Source organism: Cebus imitator, unplaced genomic scaffold, assembly GCF_001604975.1.
Source record: "Cebus imitator isolate Cc_AM_T3 unplaced genomic scaffold, Cebus_imitator-1.0 Scaffold203, whole genome shotgun sequence".
Classification (NCBI taxonomy): Eukaryota; Metazoa; Chordata; class Mammalia; order Primates; family Cebidae; genus Cebus; species Cebus imitator.
The window spans coordinates 1,719,403-1,738,083 of record NW_016107518.1 but is presented as its reverse complement, the minus strand read 5'-3'; the positions used below and the strand labels follow the sequence as shown (position 1 = coordinate 1,738,083).

At 38.5% G+C, this 18,681-nt stretch overlaps 1 protein-coding gene across 9 annotated transcripts in view; it reads left to right on the top strand.

The window, feature by feature from the left end:
* NEO1 (neogenin 1) overlaps positions 1–18,681 on the top strand; it is a 250,771-nt gene that overhangs the window by 162,534 nt on the left and 69,556 nt on the right. The gene's annotated exons all lie outside the window — the stretch shown is intronic.

Genomic DNA, 18,681 nt, shown 5'->3' with positions numbered 1-18,681 from the left:
TTGAGACAGTTTTGCCCTTGTTGCCCAGGCTGGATTGCAATGGTGCGATCTTGGCTCATGGCAACCTCCGCCTCCTGGGTTCATGCAATTCTTCTGTCTCAGCCTCCTGAATGGCTGGAATTACAGGCCTGCACCACTACGCCTGGCTAATTTTTTGTATTTTTAGTAGGGATGGGGTTTCGCCATGTTGGCCAGGCTGGTCTCAAACTCTTGACCTCAGGTCATTTGCCCACCTTGGCCTCTCAGAGTGCTGGGATTGCAGGTGTGAGCCACTGCACCCGGCTGGAAGTCATTGTTTTAAATCTGTAATAAAGAGCTGTTTTAAATTCAGCTGAGCCTCCTTGAATGGGGCATAAGAAGAGCATCTGTTACCTGCTTTTGATTAATTGCCCCTTTGTCCCTTTACGAGTTACCTTAACCAGAATTGCCCATGCTCATAGTTCTTTTGTTCTAGCTATTTTTGTTTTCTACCTCCTCCTCTCTGACTTTCTTCTTCTGCTAATATTCTTCCCCATTTTAAAAAAGTATGGTAAAATGTACATAGCCTAAAATTAACTGTTTTAACCATTGTGTGTATTTCATTGGCATTAAGTGCCTTCATTCTGCTGTGCAGCCATCACCGCCATCCACCTCCAGAACTCTCTTTATCTTTTTGTGACTGGCTTATTTTACTACCATAATATCATCAAGGTACATCCTTATTGTAGCATATGTTGGAATTTCCTTCCTAATTCTGAATAATATTTTGTTACATCCATATACCACATTTTGATTATCTGTTCATCCATCATTAGACATTTGGATTGCTTCCACATTTCAAATATTCTGAATAATGCTGCAGTGAACATGGCTACAGATTTATCTGTACAAATATCTCTTTGAAACCTTGCTTTCAATTCTCCTTTATTATTTCTCTTGTTGAGTTTTATGCCTCTTTCATTGTGTTAATTCTAGATTGTTCAGCTTTCCATACATATTTGCTTTTGATTATCCCTATTTAGGTTGTTGATGGGTTGCTGACCTATCACAAATTTATTCATAAAAGTTTGTCACAAGCACTCTTTTTGGGGAAGGAGGTTTAAGGTTTTGTCCCAAGAATAAAGCAAGGATAACATGTGGCTCAATAGGAGCAGAAGAAGAAACATCTCTGGCTTAGACTATCCAAGGATAGTTTTTTTGTTTGTTTATTACCCATGTATTTTCCCATGTCCTTTACTCTGTGGAATGTGTCAGGTCTTGCTTATCTGCTCATTTGAAAACTGTTTTTTCCTCTGCCAGATTTGGCTGTAGATTTTCTCTATTCTAATTATTATTATTATTATTATTTTAACTAAACAATTTTCTATTGTTTAAGAATTCTTCGACATTTTAATTTTAAGAATGGCATTTTTTTTCCGTGTGTGTGTGTGTGTGTGTGTGTAAAGAGACAGGGTCTCACTTTGTTTCCCGGGCTAGAGTGTAGTGAAGTGATCATAGATCATTGCAGCCTTGAACTCTTGGGCTGAAGCAACAATCCTCGCATCTCAGTTTCCTGAGTAGGTGGGACTACTACCTACTCAGATAGATGGACACCACCACACCCAATGACATCCTTTGTTATGCAAGTAGTTGTTTCTGTAATTTTCAGAGATTTTGGTTGGGAAGGAAGGTAGACAAGTATGGCTCAATCCAGCTTAATCCAATCACATTCACTTTCAATTAATGAATAGATTTGTTACTATTAATAATGGTAAGTTAATATTAATTAAGCATTTACTTTATGCCAGGAAACATGATAAATCCTTCAAATACGTTTTCTTTTAATCATTCCATCAACAGAGTAAAGTAGATGTTGTTACTATTTATATATACATTTAAGAAAATGGAAACTTAAAAACATTAAATAATCTACACAGGACCACACAGCTAATATATCTGTTGGAGCTAGGATATGAACCCAGATTCTATCCCAGCAACTAACCTCAATTCCTCACTCACCTTAAACTTCATCCCTCAAATTGATTTGCTCGTAAGATACCTCCCTTCTACCAGGCCAAATCCTGCATGCCTCAAGGCCCAGCTTTAGATGCCACCTCAACAGCAGTGTTCTGGGCAATACTCCAGTAGAAAGAAAACTCAAAAGCTAGAAAATTTAATTTTACATTTTTTAATCTCTTTTCTAGCACTTTCTACATTTTACATAATAAAGTCATTTGATGCATAGTTTCATCCCTACTATACAACAAGATCACTAAGAAAAGGATTTGTGTCTTTTCTCAGTGTCCTTTGTGTCATTTATCTTTACAATTCCCAGCATTGCCCAGCATGTACCATTTAATAAGTATTATTAATAAGTAATTATAAGTATATTTATTTAGTTTAACTTCTGTCTTTAATTTATAAATGCATCCTTGTTGGCTCATTATAAATATTTGCATGGGTTTTATTTAAATATGATTAAGGGATCTTCAGCATATTTGTTTTAAACCTACCTTTGGGATTAATATTTATGAATATCTTGGAAATGGCAAATAGTTTTAGAACTAATTAGAGGCTTCTCATTATACCTACATCAATAAAGATATCTGAATATGTATGAAAATTTCAAGGAGATTCAGGATATTTGGGAACCGTTTGCATACTAACTAAACATTTTGATTTTTCCTTCTAGAAGTTAAATAATATGGATTATAACATGGAAGGTGATTCCCAAATTAAAAGTAGGCATCAAATAAATCATTGCTTTTGTCACATAAATCTTGAAGGAAAATAGCATTATCTGTCAAGTCTTAAAATTCCTGTCAGAATTTTACAAAGCAATTGATTATAAGGTGTCTTTCTTTTAAATAGTACGTATCAAAGAAGTTTGTGCCATTTCAAGTAAGTAACATGTCAAACATGGAGTCCCTGAGATTTATTAGCAAGACTATTTTGTTCTGTTTCAGAAAAGTACAGAATTTTGGAATCAAAAATTTTACCTGTACAGTGGCTATCTTTACAGCAATCTTTACCATTTTCTAGTGATAGGGTATTCTTTCTCACAAGACATCCCATTCTACTGTTTAGTAGAACTTTATTTTTTAAAAACTGTTCCTTATTTTAAACTAAAATCTGAATGTTTTCCAAAGCTTCTTTCTACTTAGAAGTTACAGATTTTATAAAAATCTTAAGATTGGCTGGGTGTGCTGACTCACGCCTATAATCCCAGCACTTTGGGAGGCGGAGGCAGGTGGATCACTTGAGCCAGGAGTTTGAGACCAGCCTGGGCAACATGGTGAAATGCTGTCTCTACAAAAAAACACAAAAATAAGGTGGACATTGTGGCACATGTCTGTGGTCCCAGCTACTCTCAAGAGGCTGAGGTGGGAGGATCACTCGAGCCCAGGAAGTCGAGGCTGCAGTGAGCTGTGATCATAGCACTGCACTCTATCCTGGGCAAAAGAGTGAGACCCTGTCTTTAAGAAAAAAAAAAAAAGAAGAAAGAAAAAACACACCTTAAGATTTTCATGCTAACTCTCACGACAGCAGTTGTCGAGCATAATGGGATAGGGCATAGGGAGTGGGGATGTAGCTGTTTCTCTGAGTCTCCTGAGAGCAGATGTTTATAAACTAGATTGTGACAGGATAAGTGGATGCTAATTCGGAATCATCACCAATGTGGAGTATTATTCCTCCACTTTAGTTTTCTTTTATTCATTATCATTCTATTTTAAATTTGGAAAAAGTGATAAATGTCATTAGTTTGGGAAGGAAAGAGTAAATATGTCTTTTCTCATACTTCTCACTTGTGAACTTCATGAAATATGACTTGTCTGTTGAGAGACACCATTGGGAGCAACCTGTGTACAGCCTGAACTCAGTGTAACTGCCACGTATTTTTCAGTAGCTCTTTTACATGACAGATTACTCTCAGGAGCAAATAATATGCAGCTCTTCTCACATTTTGTTAGTGTTTTTAATAAAGTGCTATGATTAATAGCCTAGTATAATTGTTGTTTCCCATTGAGTGTAAATGTTTCATTTTAATGTCTTTGATCTGAATGAACAGTTGTTTTATTGGACTCTTGTTATTTTTCTGTGCTTCTCAAGGTTTTTTTTATTGCTTTCTTGAGCTTTTTGCAATGGGGGAAATGAACTCTATTGGAATCATGGAGTAAGACTCAGTAGAGAAATTGAGGGTGAATATTGAGATATGTGAACAGTCATACATACTTTTTTATGATAATTTCAGTATAGTAGAAGCACGCATTAGCAATTTTGATTGACTCTCCATTAAGAATTACAAAAGTAGCTTGGCTGGGCGAGGTAGATCATCTGAGGTCAGGAGTTCAAGACCAGCCTGGCCGACATGGTGACATTTTCACTATTTTTGTCTCAATTTTTTAAAAACACAAAAATTAGCAGGGCATGGTGGTGGGTGCCTGTAATCCCAGCTACTGGGGAGGCTGAGGCAGGAGAATCACTTAAACTCAGGAGGCAGAGGTTGCAGTGAGCTGAGATCATGCTTTTGCATTCCAGCCTGGGTGAGAAGAGCAAAACTCCATCTCAAAAAAAAAAAGTAGCTTATATCTGATCTACTGATATTGTGATGACATTGCCATGTAGATGCTATGTGGAGTGCCATGTGCTTTAATAAGTCTTTTTGTTGTTGTTTGCAAATCAGAGCTAAAGTATAAGACAAGACGAGGTGGACGCAAAAGGACTATTGAAAAGTTGAGAAATTGTGAACTGAGTTTTTACAAGAATATGGTGTCCACTTACAAGAGGACACCATATTGTTATTTTTGCTCTTGAAGTGGTGATACCCTTTAGCCTTGTCATTTCTACATTTACTTCCAGGAGCCTGGCTGTGATTAGAAGTGTTTCCTGTAGCCATAGAACAATTTTCCTTTTGTTCAAGAATCCAGAAGGCAAGTTGGCCTCATTGACACCAACCGTCAAGGACTTCATTAGCCCTAACCAGGAGCCAACTAAATTGTCAAATTGGAAATAAAGAACTTTGTATAAATTTAAAGCCACTGATAAGAAATCTTGAAGGCTTATCTTGTGAAACTGAGTGTTGAATGCATAACTTTTATTCAAAAAAGCAAATAACTTGGGTGGAACTTTAAAAAATTAGAACAAAATAATTTAGGATTTATTTGGAGGTTTAATAGCTTATTTTATGTGGCCTTGAAAATGTAGCATAGCATATGCATTTATATTTACTTATATACTCACAAACATTCTGGTCTTTTTGGTTAATAAGAATATTACTTTTACTGGCTCTCAGATTGTTTCAGAGGAATTAGAGCTGTGTAGTTTTGTATAGTCAAGTCTTTATTTTCATGTAAACTAATTAAGTTCTGTTTAGAAAGTCAGCCCCAGAAGGTTTATTTATACACCATATAAGCTTATGTTTCAAGATTCTCCATATCCCCAAAATTAACATGTTTTGTTTTTAAGTGTTCTGTTAGTTTTTATTTGGTCATTGGAGAAACATTTATTGAATGTATGGTAATATTATTTTCTGCAAAGAAAATGAAGTAATAATATAAAAATACATAAACATTTTTTACAATGACCAGAGCTTAGAAATACTTTAAATACAGCATTTTTTTTTTTTTTTTTTTTTTTTTTTTTTAGGAGTTTTGCTTTTGTTACCCAGGCTGGAGTGCAATGGCGCGATCTCGGCTCACCACAACCTCCACCTCCTGGGTTCAGGCAATTCTCCTGTGTCAGCCTCCTGAGTAGCTGGGCACGTGCCACCATGCCCAGCTAATTGTTTGTATTTTTAGTAGAGACGGGTTTCACCATGTTGACCAGGATAGTCTCCATCTCTTGACCTTGTGATCCACCCGCCTCGGCCTCCCAAAGTGCTGGGATTACAGGCTTGAGCCACCGCACCCGGCCTTAAATACAGCATTTTTAAAATTACAGTGGTACTTCTTTGAAAGAGGTTGTCTGATAATTATTGTAATATTATAAAAGCACTTGGATGTTACTTCTGGCCATGAGAGAGTGGCTAATACTGGACTAGCACTCTTGGCAAAATATATGAAATACACGTTTTTTAGACATTTGAAAACATGCAGAACCATGATCTGTAAGACTAAGGAAAGCAAATGGGATGAGCTCTATGACTGCCCCTCAGCTTTCTGCCTGGAGCCACTTCTCTGCAACATAGGATGCCCCGTTTGTGAACAGGCAGAAGGGAGCAGACAGCTCAGCAGTCTTAGTGAGACGGGGATCAGAGTTTAGGTCTGGAAAAGTAGGTGGAATTTCTGCAGCAGGCTACTGGAGAGAAGAGAAATATGCAGAGAAGAAGCTCAAGAAAGCTGTATAGGGTTCTCCTTGAGTCTTTTGGGTCTCACATTGCATTTAGTCTCCTTCAGTTGGCAATAGTTCTCCAGTCTTTCCTTGTCTGCCATACCCTTGACACTTTTGAAAAGTATTGGTCGGGTATTTTGTACAGTGTTCTCAGTATGGATTTATCCGATACTTTTTCCTGATTACATTGAGATTATAGATTTTTTTTTGGAGGAATACCACAGAAGTGATGTACCCTTTTCAATACATTCATATCAGGGGTCCATGATACCAGCATGTCCTGTTATTTGGTAATGTTAACATAGATCATGTGGTTAAGGTGGTTTTTGCCGGTCTTATTCTCCCTGCAGTCATCTCTTGAGCCCAGAGCCTCTCTGATTTAGTTTCTCCTGAGTGTAAATCCCCTATTGCCAAGGGTGAGGGATTTGGAGGTTTAAAGCTCTTCTTACAGGAACTTTCAAATAATTCCTCCATCCCCCATATCATCTTTTCCTCCTGAAGTGTTGCTGGTTCCTGAAGGTCAGTGGGCTTGAGTCTCATCTGTCTGTCCCTTTGGAGGTACTTAGATTGACTTTTTTCTGTTAAATAATTTACTTTTCTTCTACCCACCTTTTTCTTTCATATATTATAGGTTGGGATTACAACCCAAAATATCTCTCAGTTTTATCAAAAATGGAGTTTGTGTTCCTATTTCTTGTCTTATTTGTTGTTTGGGAGTATTTATAAAGTGATGGACCCAGAAATGTATTTGGGCTTCCATCCTAAAAGTGAAGCCAAAAATAGCTTTTTCAGAAGACAGATCTGGCATGATTTCTCAAGCTTTCAAATACAAACTTTTGATTCAGCATTTCCACTTCTAGCTATTTGTCTTATAGAAACATTTACACATGGACACAAAGATAACATGCATAGGAAAGTTTATGGAAGCATTGCTTTTAGTAGCAAAAAAATTAAGTAATGGAAACAGCCAGAAAGAAAGGAACAATAAGGAAATGATTAAATAAATTGTGGTTTGTGTATATATGTGTGTGTGTGTGTGTGTGTGTGTGTGTGTGTGTGTGTGTGTGCGTGCATATATATATATATTACGGAATGCTTTTCAGCAGTTAGTAATAATGAGATTTGCCTTTATGTACTGATGCGAGGACCTCCTAGAGACATTACATCATACAGCACTTTGTAAAGCAGCATGTTTGGTATCATTTCATTCCCATATTTATGTGTATATATTAGTGTGTCATTGAAATGAAAAATATTTTGAAGAATGTGCATCAAACTATTAATAGTAGTGTTTTGGAGGTGATGAAAAGGGGAAGCTTAATCTTTGTCTATACTTCTTAAACTTTGTATACTTCTGTACCATATGTATTATTTTTATAACAAACATACTACATTTTGATTTTTCAATAAAAAGGTGAAACAGACTACCTGCAGCAGTAGTTAAGCAACCACTGGAAGTTTTCAGGAATAATGGGCTCTCTCTCTCTCTTTTTTTTTTTTTTTTTTTGGTTGAATTTGAATGGCATTCCTGCATTGGTCTTTTATTGGATTTCTCTGCAGCATTTATTTATTTTCATTTTTCCATAAGTGATTAGGGTATAGGTGGTATTTGGTTACATAAGTACTTTAGTGGTGATCTGTGAGATTTTGGCACATTCATCACCTGAACAGTATTTGTAGTCTTTTGTCCCTTGTCCCCTCACACACCATTCTCCCCAAGTCCCCAAAGTCCGTCGTATCATTCTTATGCCTTTGCGTCCTCATAGCTTAGCTCCCACATATCAGTAAGAACATCTGATATTTGGTTTTACATTCCTGAGTTACTTCACTTAGAATAGTAGTCTCCAGTCTCATCCATGTCACTGCAAATGCTGTTAATGCATTCCTTTTTATGGATGAGTAGTATTCCATTGTATGAATATACCACAGTTTCTTTATCCACTTTGGATTGGTTCCACGATTTTACAGTTGCAAATTGTGCTGCTGTAAACGAGCACGTGCAAGTATCTTGTTCCTTGGCTTACTTTCCTCAGGGCAGATACCCAGTAGTGGGATTGCTGGATCAAATGGTAATTCTACTTTTAATTCTTCAAGGAATCTCCATAGTGTTTTCCGTAGTGGTTTACTAGTTTACATACCCACCAGCAGTGTAGAAGTGTTCCCTGTTCACCACATCCATGCCAACATATACTATTTTTTAATTTTTTTATTGTGGCCATTCTTGTAGAATTAAGGTGGTAGCTCATTGGGGTTTTGATTTGCATTTCCCTGATCATTCGTGATGTTTATCATGTTTGTTGGCGTTTGTATATCTTCTTTTGAGAAGTGTCTATTCATATCCCTAGCCCACTTTTTGAGGGGATCATTTGTTTTTTTCTTACTGATTTGTTTGAGTTCATTGTAAGTTCTGGATATTAATTCTTTGTCAGATATATAGATTGTGAAGATTTTCTTTCACTCTGTGGGTTGTCAGTTTACTCTGCTGACTGTTCCTTTTGCTATAGAAGCTTTTTAGTTTAATTAAGTCCCAACTATTTATCTGTGTTTTTATTGCATTTGCATTTGGGTTCTGGGTCATAAAATCCTTGCCTAAGCCAATGTCTAGAAGGGTTTTTGCAATGTTATCTTCTAGAATTTTTTTATAGTTTCAGGCCTTAGATGTAAGTCCTTAATCCATCTTGAGTTGATTTGCATGTAAGGTGAGAGATGAAGATCCGGTTTCATTCCCCTACATGTGGCTAGCCAGTTACCCCAGCACCATTTGTTGAAAAGGTTGTCCTTTCCCCACTTGATGTTTTTGTTTGCTTCGTCAAAGATCAATTGACTGTATTTGGGTTTATTTCTAGGTTCTCTATTCTTAAATGGGCTTTGTAAGGGTTCTTAGCTTTGGTGGTTTAATGCTCTGTTTCTGTGCTGGTTGGCCTCCTGCCGGGAGGTTGTGCTTTCCGGAGAGCGTCAGCTGTGGTAGTATAGAGAGGAACCAGAGGTGGGCAGGGCCCTAGAACTTCCAAGATTATATGCCCTTTGTCTTCAGCTACCCGGGTAAGTAGGAAAGGATCATCAGGTGGGGGTGGGGCTAGGCATGTCTGAGCTCAGACTCTCCTTGGGCAGGTCTTGCTGCAGCTGCTGTGGGAGTCGGAGGTGAGGTTCCCAGGTCAATGGAGTTGTGTACCTGGGAGGATTATGGCTGCCTCTGCTGAGTCATGCAGGTTGTCAGGCAAGTGGTGGAAATCTGGCAGTCATAGGCCTCACCCACAGAAACTAAAGGGCTGGTTTCACTCCCACTGTGCCCCTCCTAGCAGCCCCAAGTCTGTTTCAGGCAGTGGGCAAGCCGGGCTTGAGAACTTGCCCCAAAGACTGCCTGCCTCACGGCTGTGAAAGAAAAGGGCTTCATTCTTCCCCAGCCTGTGGAGTCTGCACACTGGATTCAGGCCCTCTCCTAAGTTCTGGCCAGGACGCTTCTCCCCAGCTTCAAATTGTTACAAAGTTCGGCTGGAGATTTCCTTCTCCTTGTGTGGCATTTTCCCCACGCTCCTTTGGATGCCCTCTCAGAGGATTCCTGTGGTGCCAGGCAGGAATGGCCTGCTTGGGGAACTACTAAGCTCCCAGGGCATTTCCCGCTGCTTCCTCTACCCTGTATTTTGCTCGGCTGTCTAAATTGACTCAGCTCTAGGTAAGATCGGAACCTTCTCCTGCAAACAGCCTTCAGTTTTTCCATTGGGGGTGTGTGTTCGGAAGAGGAGAATCTCCCTTTTCCACTTACACAGTTGGGGCACTTGGTGCATTCGCAGTATTTGGGGTATCTCGCAGGTCCTGCAGGAGCAATCTGCTTCCTTCAAAGAGGGTTTGTGGGTCTTCTTGGGATTGCTGGTTTGTTCTTGCAGTCAGTTTGGAGCTTAAATTCACAATACCAGCCTCTGCATGCCACTCTTCATCTAAGTAGGAGCTGTAACCTAGGGCTGCCCACCAGCTGCCATGATGATCCAAAGAATGCCTGGATGGACTCTTTAAGGGACTCTCTGCTAGACAGTATCTCCGGAAGCATTTCATTCAGGGATGGGTCTCCAGACTGGGTTACTATTTGGGGAAATAGGGATTTCATGATCTAATAAGAATGAGAAATGCTAGGTTAACAAACAAAACAGGTGCTGGGAGTCTTTAACATCGTAATATGTGTGGCAAATCTCTATAGTCTCCCGAATTTGATTGTTGTTCTCTTTTTTATTTTACAGTATATGTGTTAACATTTCTCAAAAGTAATATTCTGTGGAACTGTACTTTTGTTCACACTGTTACTATGTTTAGAGTAATAAGCACCATGTAAATCAGACTCCGTTCTAAATAATGAATTCTGAGTAATGTTGGAATGAACATTCCTGGGAAGTACCAATTTAGTAGACTCCTAATGAAGGTCTGGAGAGAAAGAATATTTTCCATGATACTTTCTTGCCTTTCAAATGAGCTTGGAAATTTTGAAAGAGATTTCAAAACTAATCTATTTTCAAAAAAAAGTTATGAAAAAGGAACAAAATTTGTATTCCAAAAAGAAAATGTAAATGTACCTACTTACAGCTCTAGCTGGTGTGAGTGGGTGTCAAATTAGGGTAATTGGGGATCTGCTTAACCAAGGGTACGACACACCTAGTGCAGAATTTAATGAACTCCACCTTCAGAAAACTTCAAGTATGTGAATGTATTGGTTAAACTAATAATTATAAACTGTTACAGGTGACACCTTATCAGTCACAGATCTAATGTATTAAAACTGGAGCCATCAACCATGGTGTAGCTAGATTTCGAAAGTTAATTCTTAGAAATATTAGGAGTAGCTCTGATGACTTACTCAATTTATAGCCAGATCAGGCCGGGCGCAGTGGCTCACACCTGTAATCCCAGCACTTTGGGAGGCCAAGGCAGACAGATTACTTGAAGTCAGGGTTCAGCACCAGCCTGGCCAACATGATGAAACTCCATCTCTACTGAAAATACAAAAATTAGCTGGGCATGGTGGTGCATGCCTATAATCCCAGCTACTCGGGAGGCTGAGGCAGGAGAAGCGCTTGAACCCAGGAGGCAGAGGTTGCAGTGATCCGAGATCATGCACTCCAGCTTGGGCAGGCACTCCAGCCTGGGCAGCAGCAGAACAAGACTCCGTCTCAAAAACAAATAAATCTGGATCAAGAGAAACATCATCATTCTTTAGGACCTTCCACAGAACACTTCAGCTCCTTCTACTTACAAGCCTATGGAGGCCCTTGGATTTCAGTGACTGGGCCAGTGTGAAGCTGCTGCCAAGCATTTGAGCAGCAGGTCAGAGCAGACAGCAATTTTGTTCACATTTGAAAGTGTAATACCTTTTCCCAAATAGATTTCCTGGTTGCCTTTAGCTTGATTCAGATTTACATGGTGTTTATTGCCCTAAGCGTAGTGGCAGTATGAACAAAGGTACAAAAGCTATAAAGTTCCTTCTTGTTGAGTAACCAGGCAAATCCAGAGCACATCGTGTTTAGGAAATAAACCTGGAAAGCTAGGATGAGACCAGTCTGGAGGACTTTGAACTCTGTGTTGTGATGTTTAGACTTATTCTGCAGGCTGTTTGGTATACTTATAATGGATGAACTTTATGGTATGTAAATCATACTTCAGTAAAGCTGTTAAAGAAAGACTGGATAGTGTGAAACTATTAAACTTACTTTTTTCCTAGTGTAAAACAGCAGTCGTTACACAGTACTAGGACATTTCTGTTGCTAAAAACACCTGAGCTTAAAATCAGGCTATCTGAAGTCTTCATCAAATTAAAATGTCCAGAAATTACTCAGAGATGTTTATAAATGCCAACCAGTCATCAAGGGCTGAAAGCAAACATGAAATATATAGATCTCTAAGCCACAAGTAGTAAAAATCTTTTAGAGTCACATTGGTTTCTTTCCCTTCTGCCACCGGAGTAGTTATCTCATTGTGCTCTTAATTTACATTTCCCCAATGACTAATGATGTCATTTTCATGTGCTTATTAGCCATTTCAGGTGTTTATTCTTTGTTTTCTTTAATGAAATGACTATTCAAAGCTTTTGCCTTTTTTTTTCCTTTGGTTGTTTTCTTATTGAGTTGTAAGAGTTCATTATCTATTTTGGGTACAAGTTTTTAATCAGATACATAATTTGGAAATAATTTCCTGTCAGTCTTTTGCTTGCCTTTTCATTTACTTAGTTACGGGTTTTCTTTTAAGTGCAGAAGTCTTTGTTTTTAATAGAATCCAATTTATCAGGGTATACTTTCTTTTATGTCTTGTGCATTTGGTGTGATATCTAAGAATTCTTTACTAACTCAAGACATGAAGTCTTGTAGAAGTGTAGTTCTTACATTAAGATGAGATATTTTGTTAATTTTTATATACGATGTGAGTTTGTTACTTTGCATGTGGATATATTGCTGTCTCAGCACCAGGTGTTGAAAAGACTGTTTTTCCCACACTGAACTTTATTGACACCTTGGCCAAAAAATCAGTTGACCACAAATGGATAGGTTTATTTCTGGACTCTGAATTATCTCATTGATCAATGTGCCTGTTCATATATCTTGATTACTATAGCTTTACAGTAAATTTTGGAATTAGGTAATGTAAGTCCCCCAACACTTTTTTGTTCTTTTTTATAGTTGTTTTTGCTGTCCTAGGTCTTTTGCATTTCTTCTAGCATATTAATAGTTGCCTTATTAACAGCTTTGAGTTGTCCAATTCATGAACATGGAATATCTATTTCTTTAGACTTTCTTTAATTTCTCTCAGCAATGTGTTACAGTTTTTTCCGTGTAGAAATCTTACACTTCTTTTAAGTTTATTCCTGAGTATCTTAAAATTTATTCCTAAATATTTTTGTTAAATGTATTCCTAAGTATCTTAATTTTGATGCTATTGTGAGTGGAATTTGCAAATGGAATTGATTTCTTAATTTCATTTTTTTGATTGTTCCTAAAATACAGAAATGCAGTTGGTTTTCATATCCTCTGACCTCGCTAACCTTATTTATTAGTTTTAGTCCTTTTTGCAGTAGACTCATGAGGATTTTCTGCATAGATAATTATGTCATTAACAAATGAAAATACTGTTACTTCTTTCTTTCCCGTCAGTATTTTCTTTTTCTCTTTTTCTTGCCTTTTGCACAGGCTAGGACTTCTAGTACTAAGAAATGAGAACTAATATCCTTCTAATCCCAGGGAAAAAGCATTTCATCTTTCATCATTACATACAGTGCTCACTATAGGCTTTTCAAGTTGAGGAATTTTACTTCTGTTCCTCGTTTGTTGAGGGTTTGTATCATGAAATGGTGTTTCATTTTGTCAAATGCCCTTACTGTGTCTAGTGAGATCACTAGTGGTTTTTCTTTTTTCTCTTAATGTGTTGTGTTGAATTGATTTTGGAACGTTAACCTGTCTTGAATCCCTATGATAAATTCTACTTGGTCATGACGTATAACTTTTGTAATGTGTTACCAAATATGGCTTGCTAACATTTTGGTAAGGATTTTCGTACTGTGATCACGATGACAAGGGATACTGGTCTGTTGCTTTCTTTTCATGTGTTATCTTTTTCAGGCTTTGTTAACAGAGTAATACTGAACTCAGAGGAATGAATTGGGAAATGGTTCTCCTTCTCTATTTCCTGAAAACATTTGTGAAAGATTAGCATTATTTCTCTTCTCAAATATTTGATAACATTCAGCGGTAAAGCTATTTGGGCTTAGAATTTTCTTTGTGTAGGAAGATTTTTATTTACTAATTCAGTTTCTCCGTTATAGGTCTGTTCAGACTTTGTGTTTCTTCTTGATAGGTTTGGCAATTTATGTTCTAAGAATTTAGAAGAATTTATATTCTTCTAAGAATTTAGAAGAACATAAATTTAGTGATGGGGTCTTGCTATGTTGCCCAGGCTGGTCTTAAATTTCTGGGCTCAAGTGATCCACCCAAAGTGCTGGGATTATAGGCATGAGCCACCATGCCTGGCCTATTAAAAAATATTTTTAAATTTTTCTTATGATTTCTTCTTTGACCCATGGATTATTTAAGAGCATGTTTAATTTTCAAATATTTGGTGTTTTCTCAGAGTTTTTTTTTTTTTAATTCTGTCAGTTTCTGCTTTCATAAGTTACTGTGGATTCTGACTTTTCCTCCCACCCCCTAGCTTTTTTTGTTTTGTTTGTTGTTCTTGTTTTTGTTCTTGTTTTGTTTAATAACTTGGCCTGTACAAAATCTGTGCTGTCTGTCTCTCCCAGAGTATGCAACTACAGATGTTTCTGTTTAGTGTTTAGTTTTGATTAATTTTTTATTTTTGTTTTCTAAAAGTATCTGTTTAGATTGTGTTTTCTAGGGGTAACCCTTGTATCTGTAGAGATTAGTATTGAACCAAAGATCGGTCAGAAGTTAGGCTCAAATACCTCAAGCTAGTAAGCCTACCACTTTGAGCTGATGGGTCTGGTTTGGGGAGTGCATTCAAAATCTGATGATTTTTTAGTTTGCCCAGGTTTTGCTTTCTACCAGGCTCTCTCAGTTGTCTTGTGAACACACACACACAGGTTTCAACTACCATAGGTTATGTGAGTGGCTTGGGTCTGCTGCAATCCCTGGGGCGCCTACGCATGGCCTTCCATCAACCTAGGATAAGTGCAGAGGTTATCAAGCCTTCCTGCCACTTTCTCACCTCATGGAATACCTTGTTCCATGGCTAGTCTACCATCCATTGCTTGCCACAATAGGATACAACCTCAGGGTAGCAGAGCACTGGCCCTTCCTGTTCACTTGCCACTAGGATTGCTCCTTTAATTGACAGTGCTCCATATCAAATGAGCTCCTCTGGCAACAGCAGCAAAGCCACTGGTTTATAGGACCTGCTCTAGCCTGGTTGAACAATCACTCCAGCAGAGCTGGGTGGGGGATGACTCAGACAGTGTTTGTGTGTGACATCTGGTAATTTTCATGAACAGATGCTTCTCAGCTTGTCTTTGGTTGGTTTCCAGTTTTTGACAGTTTTGTTCGGCTTTGTAGTTGCTGTGGGGGAAGAGGATTTGTCAGTCTCCTCAAACCATCATGCCGAAAGTCTAAAGTCCAGTCTGCATCATCTTGCCATTGATGCTGGTATAATTTAACTGTCTGATTCTCTGTGATCACATAGTTGCTTTCTCTTACCTGCTCAGCTAGGAAATGGAACAGCAGCAACAGAATCAACCTGGAGCAAGTTGATACAGAACACTGGGGCTATAGTGGGCATGGATTTTTCCCATGGTTAACTAGGAATTATTTACAATGATCAGGCATTATTTATACTTTTATTCCCTGTATAACTAATAGAACATATTTGCTTTACAAATGGTATATCATTTTATATATATAAATGTTATTTATATATACTTTGTATCAACCAAAGAGATTAAAATACTGCCTTTTGTAGTGAGATTCTAGAAACATTTGGTCTTCATTGCACTCATGTTCTCCCTGAATTTTCTTCCATTTGCTAATTCAATAAATATGTACTTGGTTAGCTAAAGTATACAGGGGCATGCTGAATGATTCCAAGATGAAGCTGATACATATTTTGTCCTAAAAGAGCTTATAGATTAGTGGAAGTAATATAATGTAAACATGAAAAATGAAATAGGAAGCGCTGGATGACGTTGAAGAGTTACAGATCTGTGCTATGGAAGTTCAGCAGGGTAATTGAGTTTTCCCTATCGGAGTGGTGATTCTGTTATCACTCATTACTCCCATCACCTCGTTGTCCCTGCTTGCATTCCCTCCCCAGTGGCTTTCCTACTGAAATCCTTATGTTGTTACTCACTCAAGCTAATCTCTATCAATAACATGTACATAGAGCTTCCACATGCACTTTTCTTGTTTGGTATTTGTCTGGTTTATATCAGCTTTGGATGTAGGTGTGGTGGATTATTCCTAATTTACGGATAAGGAAACTGACATCAGAGTGTCTTGCCCAACCTCGTATATTAGAAGTGAGAGTCAAGTTTTGAACATAGGTGTCTTTACTTGAAATCCTGGGCCCTTTCCGGTATGCTCTGCTGCCTCTCACACAGCAAACTTTCCTCTCTATCCAGTAGATAGTTGGGAAGAATTAAGTTTGATCAGAATTAGAAGCAGCTTAGTGTGTTTCTAGACGGACACACAAATGAGGCAGCAAAGCAAGAGTGTTCAGGCCACTTTTTGAACCATTTCTCAATTAGGCTTTTTAATGACTTTTAATTTCACAATAATCAGAGATCCCTACTTTCATTTGGATCTCGTGTATTCCATAGGTGTTGAAGTGTTGCTTTAGACAACAGCGTATTCAAAACCAAATTCATCATCTCCCTTCTCAATCTGTTGTCTCTTAACCTTTCCTTTCTCTATTAATGGCACCTCCAGCTCTCCAGTCTCCTAAGCCAGTAACTTGGAAGTCTTTGACCCCTTCCTAACCTTTATCTTAGCATCTAATCCTATCATTTCCTGTGCCTACCCCGTAGGGTTATTGTGTGGGTAAACTGACAAAACATATGAAGAAAAACTCTGAAAGCTGTGAATGAGAGGTGTTTATCTCCTCTAAGGCAATGCATCTGTTGATGTGTACAGTACTACAAGGCCTCAGCAACCATTCAGAGTTAACTTTTTGTGGCATTGACACTTGCTTTAGTGAAGCATGTACTTAACATCTGGACTAAAACTGCATAATCTTGCATTCTTATAGCAATCTACACTCTTAAAAGCACTACCAAAGGAGGAGGGAAAGAAAGGAAGAATGAGAGAGAACAAGATTCTCTTGTGTGATTTGCACGAGAACTGGAAGTCAAGTTTTCAGACCCCAACTGGCTATATCCAGAGGTCTTTTAAACTAAAAACCAGTCTATTTTATTAATACCAGTCCACCCCTCATTCTCTGTAACCCATGGCAAGTGAGTTAACAGTGTCTCAGTCTCTACGTATAAGTTAGAGATAATGATTGTACCTATTTTACAGAGCTGTTGTAAGGATTGAATTATCTATTTAGAGAGCCAGTGTGCCGTATATAAGATGTTCAGTAAGTGGTAGCTATTGGATAATTCTTTCTCCCTCTCCACCTATCTACAGACTTTAGGTTGGTCCCCCTTTGCTATTTCCCTGAGATAGATAATTTATTTCATCTGGCATATTTATTTAGACTGCATCACATTAGACTCTCTCACAGTTCCACAGACATTTCCAAGAGGTTGTTGCCCTATCACTTCATTGAAAACTAGGTTCACAATTTTAGGCCTGGCACGGTGGCTCACGCCTGGAATCCCAGCACTTTGGGAGGCCGAGGCGGGTGGATCACAAGGTCAAGAGATCGAGACCATCCTGGCCAACGTGGTGAAGCCCTGTCTACTAAAAATACAAAAGTTAGCTGGACGTGGTGGTGCGAGCGTGTAGTCCCAGCCACTCGGGAGGCTGAGGTGGGAGAATCGCTTGAATCTGGGAGGCAGGAGTTGCAGTGAGCCAAGATCATGCCATTGCACTCCAGCCTGGGCGACAGAGCAAGACTCTGTCTAAAAAAAAAAACAACTAGATTCCAGTTTTCATGTTTTCCTCTCTACTTCTCTCCTACTGATGTCCCTGCTAAGGTTCGGACATGACTCTGATGAACTCTTTCAGTTAAAAATTGCGAGATTAAACTTGTCCTTTCTAACTCCAAAATGAAAGAGATTTTAGGTTCAATGTTAGGAATAATTTTCTGCAGTCAGGACTGTCCACCTGGCTGCCTTGGAAGTCATGAAGTCACCCATAGCTACAGCTGTACAAAAGTGGTTTTTGACTAGCAAAGCTTGGGTTCCCGCTGCTTTCTCTCTGCCATCCAGTCCCTGAGGCCTGCAGGCTATTCAGTATACATCGCAGTGAGGAGCGTAACAAACAGATTCGCTACCTGACTTGCATTTTTTTGGCTTTGGAATTTTTGGTTCAGGATTTTATGCTGTCATAGTTTTAAATGAATTGACAGAACAGCAAAGTATAACTTAAAGTGAAGAAATTTGTCAACCTTCCCCACGGGATTACCAAATACAGAGGACAGGGTTTAATATTAGGCCAACGTTGAAGATGAGGCTCTCAAGCCTCCTGCAAAGGAGCTCTGCAGTGAGTTCATGATAGCCATGGGCCTCTTGAGTGTAACTAGGGTCATCCATACTATTCCATATGTTAAAGTAGAAAAAAGTAGTGAAGTCTTGTCATGTGCAAGACTTTTATGCAAAGTTTGACAGATGCTGCATGCTGCTTTTAGGATTGAGAAAATTACATGGGCACTGCTGTGCCTTCGGTGGGATGTTTTATTCTCAGCTGTCACCCTCCCTGTCCCTTGCCCGTAACCATAATAGTGGCCAGAAAGTCTGCTTGCTCTACAGTG